The sequence below is a fragment of the Carcharodon carcharias genome, chromosome 32, assembly GCF_017639515.1.
Source record: "Carcharodon carcharias isolate sCarCar2 chromosome 32, sCarCar2.pri, whole genome shotgun sequence".
Lineage (NCBI taxonomy): Eukaryota > Metazoa > Chordata > Chondrichthyes > Lamniformes > Lamnidae > Carcharodon > Carcharodon carcharias.
In genome coordinates, this window is record NC_054498.1 from 22,947,968 (window position 1) to 22,966,480 (window position 18,513).

At 47.9% G+C, this 18,513-nt stretch overlaps 1 protein-coding gene across 1 annotated transcript in view; it reads left to right on the top strand.

The window, feature by feature from the left end:
- Positions 1 to 10,838: 10,838 nt before the first annotated feature.
- Positions 10,839 to 18,513, top strand: part of sin3aa (SIN3 transcription regulator family member Aa) — a 133,755-nt gene continuing 126,080 nt past the window's right edge. Inside the window, exon 1 of the mRNA XM_041178345.1 lies at positions 10,839 to 11,009. The gene's annotated coding sequence lies outside the window, so the exon portion shown is untranslated. The remainder of the gene's footprint in view (positions 11,010 to 18,513) is intronic.

The following is an 18,513-nucleotide window of genomic DNA, read 5'->3' on the forward strand; positions in this document are numbered from 1 at the left end:
AAAGATTGGCCAGACGTAGAGCAGAACTTGGAGAGGATGGATAGTCAATGAGGGAAGTGATGACAATGGTTTTCAAAGAAAGGGAACTGTTGACTATTTTGCTCTTTGAAGATCAGATGAAGGATTTGAATGGAGAGGAACTGGAGCAGGAGGTGAACTTCATATTAATAATAACCTTTAGTTAGCGAAACAATTTCAGAAGGATTTCAAATGGGGAAACCTGCACCTGCAATCCCACCTCTGGCTCAGTGTCACCTTGTGGCTGAGTCACAAGTTTCTGAGTTCAAATCCCACTCCAGGACTTGAGCACGAATCACAATATTGGTTGTGTAATAGGGAGGGAATGCTGCACTGTTGGAGGTGCTGTCTTTCAGCTACATTCAACTGAGGCTCTCCGCTCCCCCTCCCCCAACTGCCTGTGGTGTAAACGATCGCATGGCACTATTTTCAAGAGCTGGGGAGTTCTCCCCAGTATCCTGGCCAATAGTTATCCCTCAACCAACATCACAGAAATAGATTATCTGGTTATTATCGGATACTGTTGTTTGTGGGAGCTTGCTGTGCATAGACTGGCTGCTGCATTTACTACATTACAACAGTGGCTAGACTTCAAAAAGAAGCGGCAATAAAGACATCTGGTGCTGGTGAAAAGCACTGTATGAGTGCATATCTTTCTTGCACATGGAGTAAATGCTTAGTAGAGATTTGGGGACAGGATTGGTCGGGCAGTGCTGCTGAAACAGTACAGAATCCACAAAACACTTGCACACAATTATCCCCATGTCACAAGCCCAGAGGTTCACGGTTCACATTGTTCTCTGTTTCACTCTCACGCATCACGGGTTTTCCAATGGGCTTGGGCTCACACACAATCGGGGCTTGACGCATTTTGTCAATGTATGACACACACAAGGAGAACATTATTTACTTGAGTTTGGCTGAAGGGCGGGTCTTGCCATGATTGACACGGGAACACAACCAATGAGGAGAAACTAAGGAATTTACACAGTAAGGGAAAAAAAACATCAACACCCATTAATCCGAACTGGGCCCTTGCAACACAAGTAACAGATAACAAACAACGGGGTTATGTCTGAGAAAACATTCACCAACTATTCCAAACATTGCCAAGGCAACTTTGAGAAAGAGAAAGCATTTTATTGACAACTGTTTAATTTCTAGTGGGGCTAGAAGTGCTCATTTTATTGCTAGATTTTTGCTGGGGGGAGATTTAAGATTGAAACTAACATGACACAGTGTTTTCAGTGATTTCATTGGCTCAGCTTCTGCCTTGTTCCTATTGGTGGATTTTCCTTCCTACTTATTGTTCATTCATTTTTTTCAGGTGAACATCTTTCACTCATTCAGTAAAGCTTTCCAGCCACTTGCCTGACTTATGGTTTTACATTTCCTACTTTCTGAACTCTGATATGTTAGTTATGAAATGAAATTTGATGTGACACAAGAATTTGGATATTATGGACAGTATGGTGTGGTCCATTGTATTATTTTTAATTATTTGACCGGTAGATCTCCTTGTCATGTCACTCATTTGTAGATTTGCATGTGGTATGGTTTAAAGAATCATAGAATGGTTATAACATAGAAGGAGGTCATTTGGCCCATCATATCCCTGCTGGCTCTCTGCAAGAGGAACTCAGGAAGTCCCACCCTCCTGCCCTTTCTCCATGCTCCTGCAATGTATTCCCTTCACGTGCTTATCGAATTCCCTTTTTGTAAGCCACATTTAAATCTGCCTCCACCACACTCTCAGGCAGAGCGTTGCAGATCCTAACCATGCGCTGCTTAAGGAGGCTTTTCCTCATGCTGCCACTACTACTTTTTGCAAGTCACCTTAAATCGGTGTCCCCTAGTTCTTGACCCTTCTGCCTATGGAAACTGTTTCCATCTGCTCTGTCCCAGCCACGTGATGATTTTGAACACCTCGATCATATCCCCTCTCAACCTTCCGTTCTCTAAGGAAAACAGCCCCAGCCTATCCAATCTATCCATCCCTGGAGCTGTTTTTGGAAATCTTTTCTGCACCCACTCTAAAGCCTTCCCATCCTTCCTAGAGTGCAGTGTCCGGAATTGGACACAATTTGTTGAGTGCGGGCCAGTGTTTTATAAAGGTTTATCATAACTTCCTTGCTTTTGTATTCTTTACCTCTATTTATAAAGCCCAGTGTCCCACAAGCCTTTGTTGAGCTGTCCTGCTGCCTTCAGCAGTCTGTGCACAGATACCCCACAGGTTTCTCTGTTCCCTTTAGAATTTTGCCCTTTATTACCTCGACTCGGTCTTCCTACCAAAACTTATCACTTCACCCTTCTCATTAAAGGTCACTTGCCACGTTTCTGGCCATTCCACCAGCCAGCCTATGTCTTCTTGAATGAAGTCTATCACTGTCCCCCTCACCTTTCACAATACTTCCAGGATTTGTGCCATTTGCAAATTTTGTATCGACCCCTGGGGACCCCCAAAGTATACCTTCCCCCAGCCTGAGGAGCAAAGGTTCACCACTCCTCCTGTCACTCTGCCAACTCCATTTCCACACTGCCACTGTCCCTGTTATTCCATGTTGTAATGTTTACCTGTTAATGTGACCTTTTAGACCACAACTATAAATAGGAAATTCAAGGTCATTGTAACCACTTATAAGTCAGTGAGTTCAATGAAAAATTACAGATGATGCTTCAAACTGTGACCAACACACAGAAATTTTAGATTGATAGTTATATATTATTTTGGCCTATTACTAGTAGTCAACATTTTTCTGTTGTGTATGTTTATATTTAACAACAACTATTGGTATTTATGTAGCACCTTGAATGTAATAAAACTTCCCAAAGTGCTTCACAGGAGTGTTATAAGTAACGTTTGACACAGGGCCACATGGAGAAAGGGCAGGAGGGTGGGACTTCCTGAGTTCCTCTTGCAGAGAGCCAGCAGGGATATGGTGGGCCAAACAACCTCCTTCTATGCTATAACCATTCTATGATTCTTTAACACCCTACCACATGCAAATCTACAAATGAGTCATGTTACAAGGAGATCTATCGGCCAAATAATTAAAACTAATACGATGGCACACACATATAAGGGCAGATGGTCAAAAGCCTGGCCAGAGGAAAGCTTTAAGGAGCATCTTAAAGGAGGGGAGGCAGAGAGGTTTAGGGAAAGAATTCTAGAACTAAGGGCCCAGGCAGTGAATGGTGGAACAATTAACATCAGGGATGCTCAAGAGGCCAGAATAGATGAACATACATATCACAGAGGGTTGGGGCTGGAGGAGATTACAGAGATAGGGAGGGACAAGGCCATGGAGGGATTTGAAAACAAGGGTGGGAATTTTAAAATCAAGGCTTTGCTTAACCAGGAGCCAATGCAAGTCAGTGAGCACAGGCGTGATGTGCGAATGGGATTTGAAGTGAGTAATTTAAGTTGTTGCTGATTACTGCCCCTTATGTGTAATCTTTTTCAGTCCATTTCTACTCCACTCTGAGCCTATAAAACACTTCTTTCTCCCCATAACCTGTGTTTAATTGTATCAGTTGAAGTCTTAGTGGTTCTCTCGAGCTGGCTTTATTCTCTCGGCTCCCATGTTCCTACTCATTACTGGTCATTGAAGGAGACCGTAAATTGGCCCTCCCATTAATCCTATTGGATGATGTCGGAGTCGGGCACTGTCATGGGACCCCTACTGGACTGCTTTGGGAAGTTAAGGGTGGTGCAGGGGATGGGGGCTAAACAGGCAAATTCTTCCTCTTGTGGGAGAACCTAGAGCGAGGGGTCACTGTTTAAAAATAAGGGGTCGCCCATTTAAGACAGAGATGAGGAGAACTTTTTTCTCAGAGGGTTGTGAATGTTTGGAACTCTCTTCCTCAAAAGGAGGTGGAAGCAGACTCTTTGAATGTTTTTAAGGCGGAGCCAGATAGATCCTTGATGAGCAAGGGGGTGAAAGGTTATTGGGGGTAGGCGGGAATGTGGGGGTTGCGGTTACAATCAGATCAGCCATGATCTTACTAAATGGCAGAGTAGGCTTGAGGAGCCCAGTGGTCTACTCCTGCTCCTAATTCATATGTTCCAGCAAAGCTAGAAGGAATAACAAGGGCATTAATGGAATTATTGTCAAGTAAGTACTTCCAACCTTGGAGTAGGCTCCTCATGTCTAGCTGGGATTCATGAACACACAGATAATTCTATAATTAAGAATTATAAGAATTAAGAATTGACAAGAGAGTCAAGAGCTGTGGGGGACAGGCAGGAATGTGGAGTTGAGACCACAACCAGATCAGCCATGATCTTATTGAATGGTGGAGCAGGCTCGAGGGGCTGAATGGCCTACTCCTGCTCCTATTATTTCTTATGACCAGGGAGAACACCCCTACTCTTTGAAATTGTGCAAAGAGTTCCTTTGGGAATAATTCACCTTTTTACTGGGTTGTTTCAACATGAGAGTTAATTGTAAATGTTGAGCTGGAAGTGAAGTTCAACTTGGTCACTCAAAGCAACCATCTGGATGTTTTTGAAAGTGCTGTTTGGTTAAAGTTGTGCACTGGTTGGTTAAGCTTGCATTTACAGGGCACCTTTAAGAGAGGAAAACATGCCAAGGTATCTTTATACATACAGGTGATAAATGACATCTGGATACAATATTTCCTTCTTTGTTTACCAATTTTCAACCATCTCCACAGCAACAACGACTATGTATATTTATATAGCGCCTTTAACAGCATAAAATACCCCAAGGTACTGCACAGGAACGTTATCAAACAAAATGACTCTGAACGACATAAGGAGCAATTAGATCAAATGATCAAAAACTTGGTCAAAGAAATTGGAATTAAGGAATGTCTTAAAGGGGGAAGAGCTGGATAGGAGGGGTATAGGGAGGGAATTCCAGAGCTTGAGGCCCAGGTAGCTGAAGGCACGGCCGCCAATGGTGGAGTGATTAAAACCAGGGATCCTCAAGGGGCCAAAATTAGATTTTTTTTCCCCTGAAAGAAGTTACCTACGAAACCTTTAAATCTATCATTTGTTGGCAGTGTCTTTTTGCATGGAGAGGAGCAGTGCCGAGAGAACAGGTCTAATTTTTTTGGGCCTCGTGTCAGAATCGATTGCCCCATCTCCCACGTTAGCTGAAGCACGGGTTGAGTTGGGGGCTGTACACACTCCGGCCTTTTGTAGATCCTTCACTTTGAGTTGGCTGAGCTATAAATGAGATTTGGTCACTTGCCGCAGAATTATTCTAGATAAAACTAAATCAGTTTTCGAGGTGTGACCACCAATGCTTCAGGAGCCAACCCTAGAGTATGGGTGTACTGGTGATGTAGTCTCTCGGGTTTATACCTAGGGCTACATACAGCAACTAATCAGAGCATCTGCTCTAGTGGTACTTTTGCTTATGAATCAGAAAAGGTGTGGGTTCAAGTCCTAGTCCACAGTTGGAACACAAACTCCAAGGCTGACACTGTAGTGCAGATACTAAGGGACTGCTTATCTTTCATACAAGGCAGCAAACTGTAGTCCCGTCTGCCCTCTGAGGTGTTCTCCCTGTTCATAAGAAATAATAGGAACAGGAGGAGGCCATTTGGCCTCTCGGGCCTAGTCTGCCATTGAATAAGATCATGGCTGACCTGGTTGTGGTCTCAACTCCACTTTCCTGCTCGTCCCCCACAACTCCCGATTCCCTTGTCAGTCAAAAATCTGTCCAACTCCGCCTTAAATATATTCAATGACCCAGCCTCCACTGCTCTCTGCCTGAGAGAATCCCGCGACTAACAACTCTCTAAGTGAAAAAAATTCCTCCTGATCTCACTCTTAAATGGGAGATCCCTTATTTCAAAACTAAGTAAGGAGACCAGACCTGTACACAATGTCCATGCCAACCAACATCACTGAACATAAATGATCTGGGTCATTTATCACATGGCTGCTTGTGGGAGCTTGCTATGCACAAATTGGCAACTATTTCCTGACATAACAGCAAGTGACTACACTTCAAAGAAAGGACTTGGAGGTGGGTGATTTCTTCTGGAAATTGACATTCCGGCTGCAACACCTGGAGAAGGAAACTCTGGAACCAGCCCGTCTGCCCTCAGCCTTTAACATTCGGGAGACAGGGAGGCAGACTCACTGCTGGGGCAATGGTTGAGAATGTGAAAGGGAGGAAGGGGGAGGAGAAGAAAGAGAGAGGGGGGGGTGGAGGAGAGAGGGGAGGTGGAGAAAGAGAGGGGAGGTGGAGAAAGAGAGGGGAGGTGGAGAGAGAGAGAGAGGATGGAGAGAGAGAGAGAGAGAGGATGGAGAGAGAGAGTGGGAGGGAGGATGGAGAGAGAGAGAGAGGGGTAGAGAGGTGGTCGGGGGCCATGGGGGTGGAGGGAAGAGTGGTGGGTGGGTAGGAAAAGTTGGGGGGGTAGGGAGGAAGAGTTTGGGGGTGGGGAGGAACTAGAGTTGGGGGGGTGAGGAGCTAGAGTTGGGGGGGGTGAGGAGCTAGAGTTGGGGGGGGTGAGGAGCTAGAGTTGGGGGGGGGTGAGGAGCTAGAGTTGGGGGGGGGTGAGGAGCTAGAGTTGGGGGGGGGGTGAGGAGCTAGAGTTGGGGGGGGGGGTGAGGAGCTAGAGTTGGGGGGGGGGGTGAGGAGCTAGAGTTGGGGGGGGGTGAGGAGCTAGAGTTGGGGGGGGTGAGGAGCTAGAGTTGGGGGGGGTGAGGAGCTAGAGTTGGGGGGGGTGAGGAGCTAGAGTTGGGGGGGGTGAGGAGCTAGAGTTGGGGGGGGTGAGGAGCTAGAGTTGGGGGGGGGTGAGGAGCTAGAGTTGGGGGGGGGTGAGGAGCTAGAGTTGGGGGGGGGTGAGGAGCTAGAGTTGGGGGGGGGTGAGGAGCTAGAGTTGGGGGGGGGTGAGGAGCTAGAGTTGGGGGGGGGTGAGGAGCTAGAGTTGGGGGGGTGAGGAGCTAGAGTTGGGGGGGGTGAGGAGCTAGAGTTGGGGGGGTGAGGAGCTAGAGTTGGGGGGGTGAGGAGCTAGAGTTGGGGGGGTGAGGAGCTAGAGTTGGGGGGGTGAGGAGCTAGAGTTGGGGGGTGGGGGAGGTAGGGAGAAGAGTTGGGGGTAGGGGGTGGGGAGAAGAGTTGGGGGATAGGGGTGGGGAGAAGAGTTGGGGGGGTAGGGGGTGGGGAGAAGAGTTGGGGGGGTAGGGGGTGGGGAGAAGAGTTGGGGGGGTAGGGGGTGGGGAGAAGAGTTGGGGGGGTAGGGGGTGGGGAGAAGAGTTGGGGGATAGGGGGTGGGGAGAAGAGTTGGGGGATAGGGGGTGGGGAGAAGAGTTGGGGGGGTAGGGGTTGGGGAGAAGAGTTGGGGGGGTAGGGGTTGGGGAGAAGAGTGGGGGGGTGGGGAGAAGAGTGGGGGGTAGGGGGTGGGGAGAAGAGTGGGGGGGTTGGGGGTGGTGGGGCAGGGGGTGCGGAGAAGAGTAAGGGGGTAGGGGATGGGGAGAAGAGTGGAGGAAGAGTGGGAGGAAGAGAGGGAGGAAGAGTGGGGGCTATGGGGTTGGAGGGAAGATTGCGGTGTGGAGGGAAGAGTGGGGGATGTGGGGAAGAGTGGGGGTTAGGGACGAGAGTGGGGAGAGTAGGGAGTGGGGAGGGTAGAGAGTGGGGAGGAAGAGTTCGGGGTGTGGGGAGGGAGAGTTGCGGGAGGGAGAGTTGCGGGAGCGGGGAGGGGAGTGGAAGGGGTAGAAGGTGGGGAGGAGAAGGGGTGGGGGGGAGAGTGGGGAGGTGTAGGGGTGGGGAGGAGAGTGGGGGGGTAGGGGTGGGGAGGAGAGTGGGGGGGTAGGGGTAGGTTGTGGGGAGAAGAGTGGGGGGTAGGGGGTGTGGAGAAGAGTAGATTGTGGTGGGGCTGGGTGGAAGATTGGGAGTGTGGGGGTCAAGGGATGAGGGAGGAGTGGGCAGTGTGGGGATGAGTGGGGGCGAGTGGGGTGGAGGGAAGAGTGGGTGTTGGTGAGGAGAGTGGGGTAGGGGGTGCGGAGGAGAGAGGGAGGGTAGGGCGTGAGGAGGAGCATGGGGGGTGGTTGGGGCAGGGGCATGGCATGTGGGGAAAGGTGGGGGCAGAGAGTGGGGGGGGAGAGTGGGGGTTGCGTAGGGGTGGGGAGAAGTGTGTGGGGGTAGGTGGTGGGGAGAAGGTGTTGGGATGGGGGCTGGGGGGATGAATGGGGGGCATGGGGAAGAGAGGGGGTGTGGGGGGCAGGGGATGGGAGAAGGGTGAGGGGCAAGGGTAAGGGGTGGGGCAGGGGGCAAAGAATGGTGGGGAAGAGTAGGGGGAAAGTGGGGAGGCAAAGAGTGTGGGGAAGGGTGGGGGAAGAAGTGGGGGCAGGGGGTTTGGGGGAGCAGAGGGAAAAGTGGGGGGAGGAGTGTGGGTACGAGTGGGGGAATAGTGGGGGCAGGGGGATGAGTGGGGGGCAGGGGGTGGGGGGAAGAGTTGGGGGCAGGGGAAGAGTGGGCAAGGGCTTGGATGGGGGGCAGGGTTGGAGGCTGGGGGAAGAGTGGGGGGGGCAGATGGTGGGGGAAGAGTGGGGGATGTCAGGGGTTGAGGGAAGAGTGGTTGATACAGGTTTGAGGGAAGAATGGGAGGGTAGAGGTTGAAGAGGGAAGTTTGGGGGTTAGGGGGGAAGAGTTGTGGGGGGGGTAGGGTAGTGGGGAAGAGTGGGGGGGTAGGGGGAAAGACAGTGGGAGGAAGCGTGGGCGGGGGGTGGGGGTAAAGAGTGGGGGGTTAGGGGTAGAATGGGGTGGGTAGTTGAAAGAGTGGGGTGGGCGGGGTAGGAGGAAGGTGGGGAAGGGGCGGAGTGGGGGGGGGGGGCGGGGGGAGGCGGTGTGGGGTTAGAGAGGGGGTTGGGTCTCTCTCCACTGCCCCGGAAGGAGGCTCCTGTTGACAGGTGTGTTTGAAGCTGACGCTCCGTCTCCCGGTAAAGGGGGACTTTCCAGTCCGGACGCTGGAAGCGGGAGGTAGGTACCGGGGGCGGGGAACCCGCTCTCTCTGTGTTTGAATGGGGAGCGATGCTGATGTTTGACACAATCCGAGCCCAATGGGGGGGGGGGGGGGGGTCCCCGGCCTGTTAGTGTTTCCTGAGCCCAGGAAAAGGCTGGACTTGGAGCAAGAGGTAGGTTTCCAGACCCCGCCCCCCACTGACCATCACCCCCTCCCCCCGGCCGCTGTGTCCGGCTCACACTGGCCTGTCCCCGGCACTCCTCCCGCCCTCTCTCCGGGCACCCGGTCCCTGTTGATGATCCGCACGGCGAAAAGGAGCCGCGGTCCCGCAAGGAGGGAGGGAATGGGGCGGCAGAATGTGGGCGCCGGGGGCGGAGTGTGGAGCGAGGGGAGTGGGGAAGGAGGGAGAGGGAGAGGCAGGGAAAGGGGGGATGGAGGGAGAGGGTGACCCATTCCTTCCCCCCCCCCCTTCATGCCCCCTCCATTCCCCCTGCTTCATAACCCCCCCCCCCCCCATGCTCCCTCCCCGGCCCCGAGTGATGGGCGGGGCTTCTCCCCATGACGGGTCATTCTGCAGGCGTAAACGCAGCCTAGCCTGGCCCCGCCCAGAAGACGTCACCAGATCACGCCCATGGCGCCACGCCCACTGTTCCTATTGGTTCAGTTCGCGGATGGTCACCGCCTCTTCTCGTGATTGGTTGCTGCTGCGCCTGGAGGCGGTGCCCGAGCCTCTCCTCACGTTGATTGGTTTCGCCGGCCCAGCCCCGCCTCTCGGTGGGGGGGGGGGGGAGGGTGGCTGTTGTTAGAGGGCGCGGCCCGGTGCGTGACGTCACACCGGCTGGGACGTCACGTGACGGGGCGGGGATTCCCTCTTTGCGGACAGTCGGATTGTAACAATGGAGGGGAATCCCGCCCCGGCCCAGCCCCAACCGAATAGACAGGAGAGGAAGGGAAATCCTCCCGCCCAGCGAGCCTTGGATTGCCCCGGGGTTTGCTGTCGCTGACGGTCTGAAATAAATAATAATTATTAAATAGAAATAAACCACCGCTATGAACCATGGCCCTTATCAGCATTTAAACACTGGGTGGAGAGTGGGGCGCGCTCAGGGGGCTCCGGCATTACTTGCCCGTTCTGTTTATGAGTGCCTGACGGCCACCCCTTCCCTCTCTCCCTGCTCTTCCCTCACTCTTAAGCCGTGGGTTGACCGCATCTATAAAGGTCCTACCGCATCAAAAAGGGAGCTGTTATCTAAAAAGACAGTGTGCGGGATTGAGGGCGGGAGAACGGAAGGAACCGGGTGAGTTGTTCATTTGGAGACTTGATGCCAAATGGGCCTCCTCTCCCTGTTCTGTGATAATAATAAATCAACAACTCCAGCTTCGTCAGGGGTGGAATGATCAAAAATAAATCGTCCATTTCAGGACGTGAAAGAAGATGGGGGGGGGGGGGGGTCAATAACCGCCCTCCCACTCTCCCTCCTATTGTAGATTTTACTGCAGCCCCTTCTTTACAAAGAGTTCCCGGGGCTGCGGCAAAGGCTTTGTGATCTGTATTGGTTCTTGCACCAAATTCGAAAATATTAGCCAAGAAATTCTCTCGGGAAAACAGTATTGACTGAATCAAGCCAGTGGTGGGGGCGGGGTAAGGGGGTGGAGCCCAGAAACACTTACACCAATTGTAGCCTTCGTTCAAGTTTTAAAAACAAGTTTGATTTTTTTTTTAAACACAACACAACACACATATATATATATATATATATGTGTGTGTTATGTGTGTGTCGGCCATTCTCTGCCCCAGGAATAACTCAAGTACAGTGAACTCAGCAATCTTGCTGCGTTTCCAGGGGCTCCTGACATTGAGGGAGCCAACAATGTACATGAAAAAAAAAGACCTGGACTAATGAGCTTCAGGGAGTCCCAGCCGCTCGCTGCCTTCTTCGGGCTGCTGAGCGGTTCAAGCAGCCGCTCACTTGAAAGTCTCCGGAAAAGGGAAGATTAACCGGGGGGCGGGGGTGAAGAAACCCACGAAGTGCACAAAGTTTGGGCCTGGGGTAAGGGAACTTTATTTAAACTGGTACAGCAGACGGTGTGATTGCCTGTTGGTAGTTTGGCAATTCCTTTCAGGGTAATTTGTAGACACTTTTCACACAAAAAAAGGACCTTGTTAGGGAAGAGGGGGAGGAGGCACGGTGGAAACGTTCAACTTTGCTGAAGCCGCCGACTAGTTCATGCCATTTCTTGACTGTGTAAACATGTGCAAAACCGCTTTTACTCACACCTAACCGCTTGATATCAAAACCGACAAGTTATTTTTTAAGAAACATTCTCCTTATTTTACTTGCTGGCAGCGACGTGTATTATACTGAGCGATGCAAGTCAAGATAACAGACTAGTAACTTTTCTGATTTGGACGGATGTATTTTTTTTTGTTTGTTAACCTGTCGCTGTTTTAGTGCAGAACGATATATGCGTCATTTTGTCATCTTCCACCGCGCCCCCCCCGCCTTTCACCAGAAGCAACAGGAGGTTGCAATGGGCAAGAGAGTCTGCACCGGAAATTTAAAACATTTTTAATCGGCATTTTTTTGGTAAAATTTAAAAGGTGCGAGATGTTTAGGGCACACATTGTATGGGGAGTCAAATTTGTTAACTCATCTATAAACTCGAAATTACACGCCAAGCACAATTTCACATTCCTGCCACGATTAGGCCTCTCAATGAACGAATAGAGGTGACACTGAGTGCTCTATAAAGGGCAACACTGGTACAAGAAATGAACAGACAGTTCAATTAAAGGTGGTTAAAATAAAGCAACACCAACTTTTTTTTAATTTCATGGGCAGGGGAGAGAAATATCATTAAATGCTCATGCCTAATTTCCCTTGAAGGTGGTGTTGAACCATGTAGTGTAGGTACACCCAGAGTGCTCCAGAGTTCCAGGATTTTGACACAACGACAGCAAAGGAATGGTGATATATTTCCAAGTCAAGATGCTGGTGTTCCCATGTATCTGCTGCCCTTGTCCTTTTAGATGGTAGAGGTTGTAGGTTTGGAAGCTGTCAAAGAAGCCTTGGTGAGTTCCTGCAGTGCATCTTGTAGGTGGTACACACTGCTACTGCTGGTCTGGTGGAGGGAATAAATTTGTAAGGCGCCAATGGGATGCTAATCAAACAGGTTGCTTTGTCCTGGATGGTGTCAAGCTGCTTGTTTGCCGCACTCAGCTAGGCAAATGGTGAATATTCCATCACACTCCATGTGACTTGTAGATGGTGGACAAGCTTTAGGGACTCAGGTGATCAGTTACTTGCCTCAGAATTCCCAGCCTCTGACCTGCTCTTATAGTTGATAGTGGGGGTTACCACACCAGACCAACAACAGTAATGCCATTGAATTTCTCTCATTCTTTCAATGGATGTGGGTGTCACTGGTGAGACCAGCATTTGTTGCCCATTCCCTAATTGTCCTCAAATTAAGTGGCTTGCTAGGCCATTTAGGAGTCTGGAGTCACATGTAGGCCAGACCAGGTAAGGATGGCAGATTTCCTTCTCTAAAAGGACATTAGTGAACCAGATGGGTTTTTACAACAATTGATTGCTGTCATGGTTACAATTACTGAGACTGGTTTATATTCCAGATTTATTTATTTATTAAAATTTAAATCCACCAGCTACTGTGGTGGGATTTGAACCCACATTGCCAGAGCATGCAAACATATATGAGTTAGGAGTAGGCTGCACCATTCAATAAGATCATGGCTGATCTGACTCTAACCTCCCACCTACTCCTGACAACCTTTCACCCCCTTGTTTATCAAGAATAAAGGGGAAAGTTTCTATTAGTGAAAATGACTCCATTGCTGCTCATTGTTGTCATGTGTTCAGGCTGGGATTGGCTAACACTGCACATACTGAGGGTTGAATCAGAGACGTTCCTTCTCTGGGGTGGGGTGGGGGGGGCAGAGAATTAATTATCTAGTACCTTTCAAAGTGTAGCCACTTTTGTATTAAGGAAACAAACAGCCACTTCACACAAATAATTTGAGATAATGGCCAGATAATCTATTCTGGTGGTTTAGCTTGAAGTATAAATATTGGCTAGGAAACCAGGGAGAAAATCCCCATCTTCCCCCACCCACCTTTTTGAAAAGCGCCACAGAATCTTATGCCCAACTCACAAGGAAGGCAGATGTTTAATTTTTCATCCGATAGACAATGTCCTAGAGTGCAGCACACTCTCAGTATTGTGGAGGGGTATCTGCCTAGGGTACATACTCAAGTTTGTGGTGTGAGATTGGAAGCCATCACCTTAAGATTTACTGGCCAAGGCCGACAGTAAAGGTTTAGTACTGTACTAGCTTGTTAACCACAATAATAAAACTAGTTTAAAAGGCTGGGTAGGAGCTACATACAGGTGATATTTGACCTTGGCATACAGTATTTCCATCTGTTCTCCACAGCTTTTTAACCAAACTTATTTTTTTGTAAATAAAATGGAACCCAAATGTCTGTAGAATTTTTCTGTTTTTGCATGGAGTAGAACGAGTTGGAGGTGGTGGTGGTGGTGGTGGTGGTTGGGGGGCGGGGGGGAACATATTGAATTTGTTGCATCTAGTGTCAGAATCAATTGCCTATGCCCAGATTAGTGTCAGGGTAAAAACTTGCCCCCACCACACACACGTGAACATACCAATCTAGTTACCACTGACACTCTGCTCATATGCTTCACTGAATGCAACCTTCTATAGTGCCTTTAGCATAACTATTAAGAGAAAGAACTGAGTACTTCATTTATTAACTGCTTTCTCTCCTTACTTTGGATCGTCTCAAACCAAACTTTGCCAGAACACCCCCACCTGTACGTCAGAAATCTCTGTTGACAAGACCATGTGGATAGCTGATGTGGGAACTACAGAAGTCATGTTTTTGAGATTGGACATTGCAGAGCAGACTCTGTAGCACACCTGTCCCTGACCCAAGGTCGTCATAGAATAATTACAGTACAAGAGGCAGCCATTCAGTCCATTGTGCCTGTGCCAGCTCTCTGCAAGAGTGACACAGCTAGTCCACTCCACTGCCCTTTTACCCCCAGCACTGAAAATTCTTTCAGCAGCTGCTTATTCCCTTTTGAAAGATTCGATTGAATCTGCCTCCACCCAGAGCATTCCAGATCCTAACCACTCACTGTGTAAAAAAAGTTCCCTCACGTTGCCATTCATCTTTCATCGGTGTCCCTTGGCTCTTGTCCTCAGAAGGGGAATAATTTTCTTTATCTGTCTCCAGACCCCCTCTATAAAATCACCTCTCAACCTTCTCTTCTCTAACAACAATCACCCCAGCTTCTCCACATAATCACATGAACTACTGCAGTTCAAGAAGGCAGCTCACCACCACTTCTTCGAGGATAATTAGGAATGGGCAGTAAATGCGGGCCTAGTCAGCAATGCTCATATCTCAAATGAGTTAAAAACTTAAAGTTCATTATCTCTGGAATCATTCATGTGAATCTTTTCTGCATCTTCTTTAAAGCTTTCACATCCTAGAACTGTACACAATACTCCAGTTGAATCCGAAGCAGTGTTTTATAAAGGCTCAGCATAACTTCCTTGCTTTTGTACTCTATGCCCCTATTTATAAAGCCCAGCATCTCCACATGCCTTTCAACCACTTTATGCCACCTTCAATTTGTGTACATATAGTCCTAGGTGTCTGTTTCTGCATCACTTTTAGAATTGTACCCTTTATTTATATTGTCTATGCTCAGCCTTACGACTGAAATGTATCACCTCGCACTTCTCTGCATTAAGTGACATCTGCCATGTGACCATCTATTCCACCAGCCTGTCAAATGTCCCTTTGACGTCTATGACTAATTGTGGTGTTTGAAATTGGTTAATTTTATGGATAATTTTTAGCTTTATTCTCATTTGGCTTGGAGTTTAAGAAATTTACTTCTAATTTTGGAAAAACAAACTAAATGGTCGATTCTGCTCGTCGTCTTGTTGGAGAGGGTGCAGAGGAGCTTTACCAGGATGCTGCCTGGTCTGGAGGCTATTAGCTATGAGGAGAGGTTGGAGAAACTCGGATTGTTCTCACTAGAGCGACGGAGATTGAGGGGCGACGATAGAAGTTTACAAAATTACGAGTGGCATGGACAGAGTAGATAGTCAGAAGCTTTTTCCCAGGGTGGAAGAGTCAATTACTAGGTGACTTGGATTTAAGGTGAGAGGAGAAAACTATAGAGGAGATGTGCGGGGCAAGTTTTATTTTTTACACAGAGGGTAGTGAGTGTATGGAATTTGCTGCCAGAGGAGGTGGTGGAAGCAGATACGATAGTGGTATTTAAGAGGCAGCTTGACAAATACATGAATAGGATGGGAATAGAGGGATACTGACCCCGGAAGTGCAAAATGTTTTAGTTTGACCGGCAATATGATCAGCACAGGCTTGGAGGGCCGAAGGGCCTGTTCCTGTGCTGTACTTTTCTTTGTTCTTTGTTTGTTTTACACTTAAGAATTTGTCACAACTTGAGGTTACATGAATGTTAAGACCATTTGTTTTAAAAAAAAGTTCATCTTGGCTCAATCTCAGCCTGGGTTAGAAGTTCTGGATACAAGCCCCATCCGAGACTGGACACTTCCAACACAGTCCCGAGGGAGTGCTGCATTGTCTGAGATACTTTCAGGTGATATGTTAAATCAAGGCCTCATTTAGTGAGTATGAAAGATCCTTGGACATTTTTCCAAAAGAATATTCACACGACTAAGACAAATTAATTGATTTTTCACCTCATTACTGTTGTGGGATCCTGCTGTGTACCAATTGTCTTTCCCATTTATCTATAACTGGGTGCACTTTAAAAGTAATAAATCGGCTCAAGCATTTGAGAATGCCCTAAGGATGTGAGATGCTATACAAATGTAGATTTTTTTGAATGTTTGATTTGGTCCACGTCCATTTCAATTTTCTATTCCAATGACTTGCTGACCAGTATTAGGTTGGTCTTCAGAAAAAATACAAAATGGAGACTTTTCATTTCTTAAAATTGGAGCTATTTGAGGTTGTAATTTATTGACGAGTACAGTCACATTAGTCAGTGACTATTTAGCATCATGTTTGTCAATTGAATCACTGGATCCATTAGTGAGTGAGAAGTGAGTACATCACTCACTGTTGACCTATTGAAGTATACCTTTATGCTTAAATTAAGTGAAAGTCTGATCGATCATCTAAAGCCAAGATCTTGCATTTCAGAGGCCGTGTCCAACACATGCTCATCCTATCTATACATCATTGGCTACAGGAGAGAATCCTGTTGCTTTCTGTAAGGCGATTTCCCCCCCCCCCGCCAATCTGTACCAGATCAGCCAACACCAAGACCATCTTTTCACAGATCTTGTGATTGGCCAGGTAAGGATTTTTTTCCCCCCCTTTCATTAATTTTTGTTCTTCCCTCATCAAGTCCCTTTTTAAAAATTGATTTCTGTTGTTCCTGAGAGTATTATTTGATTCCTTTTTCTTTCCATTAATGTGTTTACCTTCCTGAGGCTTTTTTTTTTCATGTCACTATGCCTTCCTAACTGCACTGCCATCGCCAACCCACACCTCAGAAACCCCACCCTTGACCCATCTGCAACCCCCCCCAAACAATTACTCAATTCTAACCTCATTTGTTAATGTAACCTCAGATATTCTTGTTTCGAGCTGCATTCTGAGCTGCACAATTTAACCCATTCAAGCTGGTCCCTGCCCTGCTCAAGTCAAAGTCGCCAATGATATCCTCTTATTGAAATTGAGACACTATCTCTTTTTGCCTCCTCTGCAGTGCGTTAAGTCACCATTCTCCTCCACAATCCACCTCAGGGAAATACCCTTGTGTGATTCCATTCCAGCTTGTCCCAGTGCAGCTCCTGAACAAAATTCCCCAAGGATTCATCCTTGGCCTTTTCCTCATTTATATGCTGCCTCTTGGTGTTATCATTTGTAGACACTGAGTCAGCTTCCACACACAAGTGGTGATGACTTGTCCACCACCACAACCATCCCCACATAGTCAGGCCATTGTCTGACATTGGGGACTGGATGAACCAGAACTTCCTACTATTGACTATCAGGAAGACCCAACCATGTTCAATTCCCTGCCAAGAACTCCACAACCTTGTCATCAACCCCATTTGCTCCATCAGCTGAACTAGACCTGCATGCAGTTTGTCTTTTGTCTGACAAAAGAGTTGAACTCCTATCCCTTACACCAGCTTATCCTCATATCTGCAACATTAATTGCCTCTACCCTTGCCTGATCTTATTACTATAAAAAAAAAACTTATCCCCTATTCACCACGCCTACCATCAAACTTCAAAAACTCAGTCTACATCCTGTCTGACAGCCCCACTTGCTGGCTACCCTTTACACTGGATCAATGAGGACAGTGAGCCACATTTAAAATTCTTATCATAGTCTACAAATTCCTCCATGGTTCCAACCCATTCTACCTCCGCAGCCTTCTCTGGCCTCCTTGGAATTGGACTGTGTGTCCCTTCCCTCCACCCAACCTTTAATGACGATACCTTCAGCCACCTTGACCTTTTGACTTGGGGTTCTTCCCAGCCTCCAATGTGTCTCTTGGATCAAGCTTTTGGCTACCTAACTCCTTTGCAAAGGATCAGTGTTTGCTGCTCAACTTTCCAATGAGTGCCTTTGGCTATTTTCCAATTTTAAAAGGAAATAAACGTAGTTGGTGGTGGTGGTGGTTGTTTAATTGGAATGAGATAAATGCTGGGGTCTTCTCCTGAGCCGCTGCATATGCTTCTCCTCACAGGCGACCAAGTATGCTGTAAGCACGCTGTATGTTCTCACCTACACCAAGATAATGTGTTCTGCCCAGCAGAGAACTGACAGAACTTGCCCACAGAGCAACCAAGTTCAAGTATTAATGAAAGCATCCATTTCCACCTCTATCATCCTCTTAAATCCTTTTCTCTTACTTCATTGGAAGACAAGAAAATGTTTCATAAACATTATATTTGGCAGGGACTAACTCTTCAGCTCGAGTTCAGCTCACACTTATAGGATGAAAATATTCTCTCTCTCTTACACTCTTGATTGCAAAGGCCTTCAGATGGGTTTGGGTTGGCTCTGTTCCCATTCATCCAGTTTCATTATGAAAACGCTCACAATTTGACACTCAAGGCCCACCTCACTCAGAGAGGCTGTAATTGTGTGTTGTGCAGTTGGGATCATGCTTCTGAAGTCACTACTGATGCAACTTGTTGGGAGGAGAGAGAACATTGTACGTGGTCAGGGTATATTTGACCGAGTGCTCTATTTCTGTTCCAAATGAGCTGATAATTGTTAGCACCGGTTCATTTTCTGCACAAGAATCTTTTCTGCTTAGTGTCTGAAATAGTTCTCTAAACAGTTGCTTCTCATCGCCAACAATTTACTGAAAAAAATGTATCTATAGTGAACTAATGTAAATGGGTTGCTACGTTTCCTTGGTTACAACAATGATCACATTTTAAATGCATTTCATTGGCTGCAAAGTGCTTTGGGATGTCC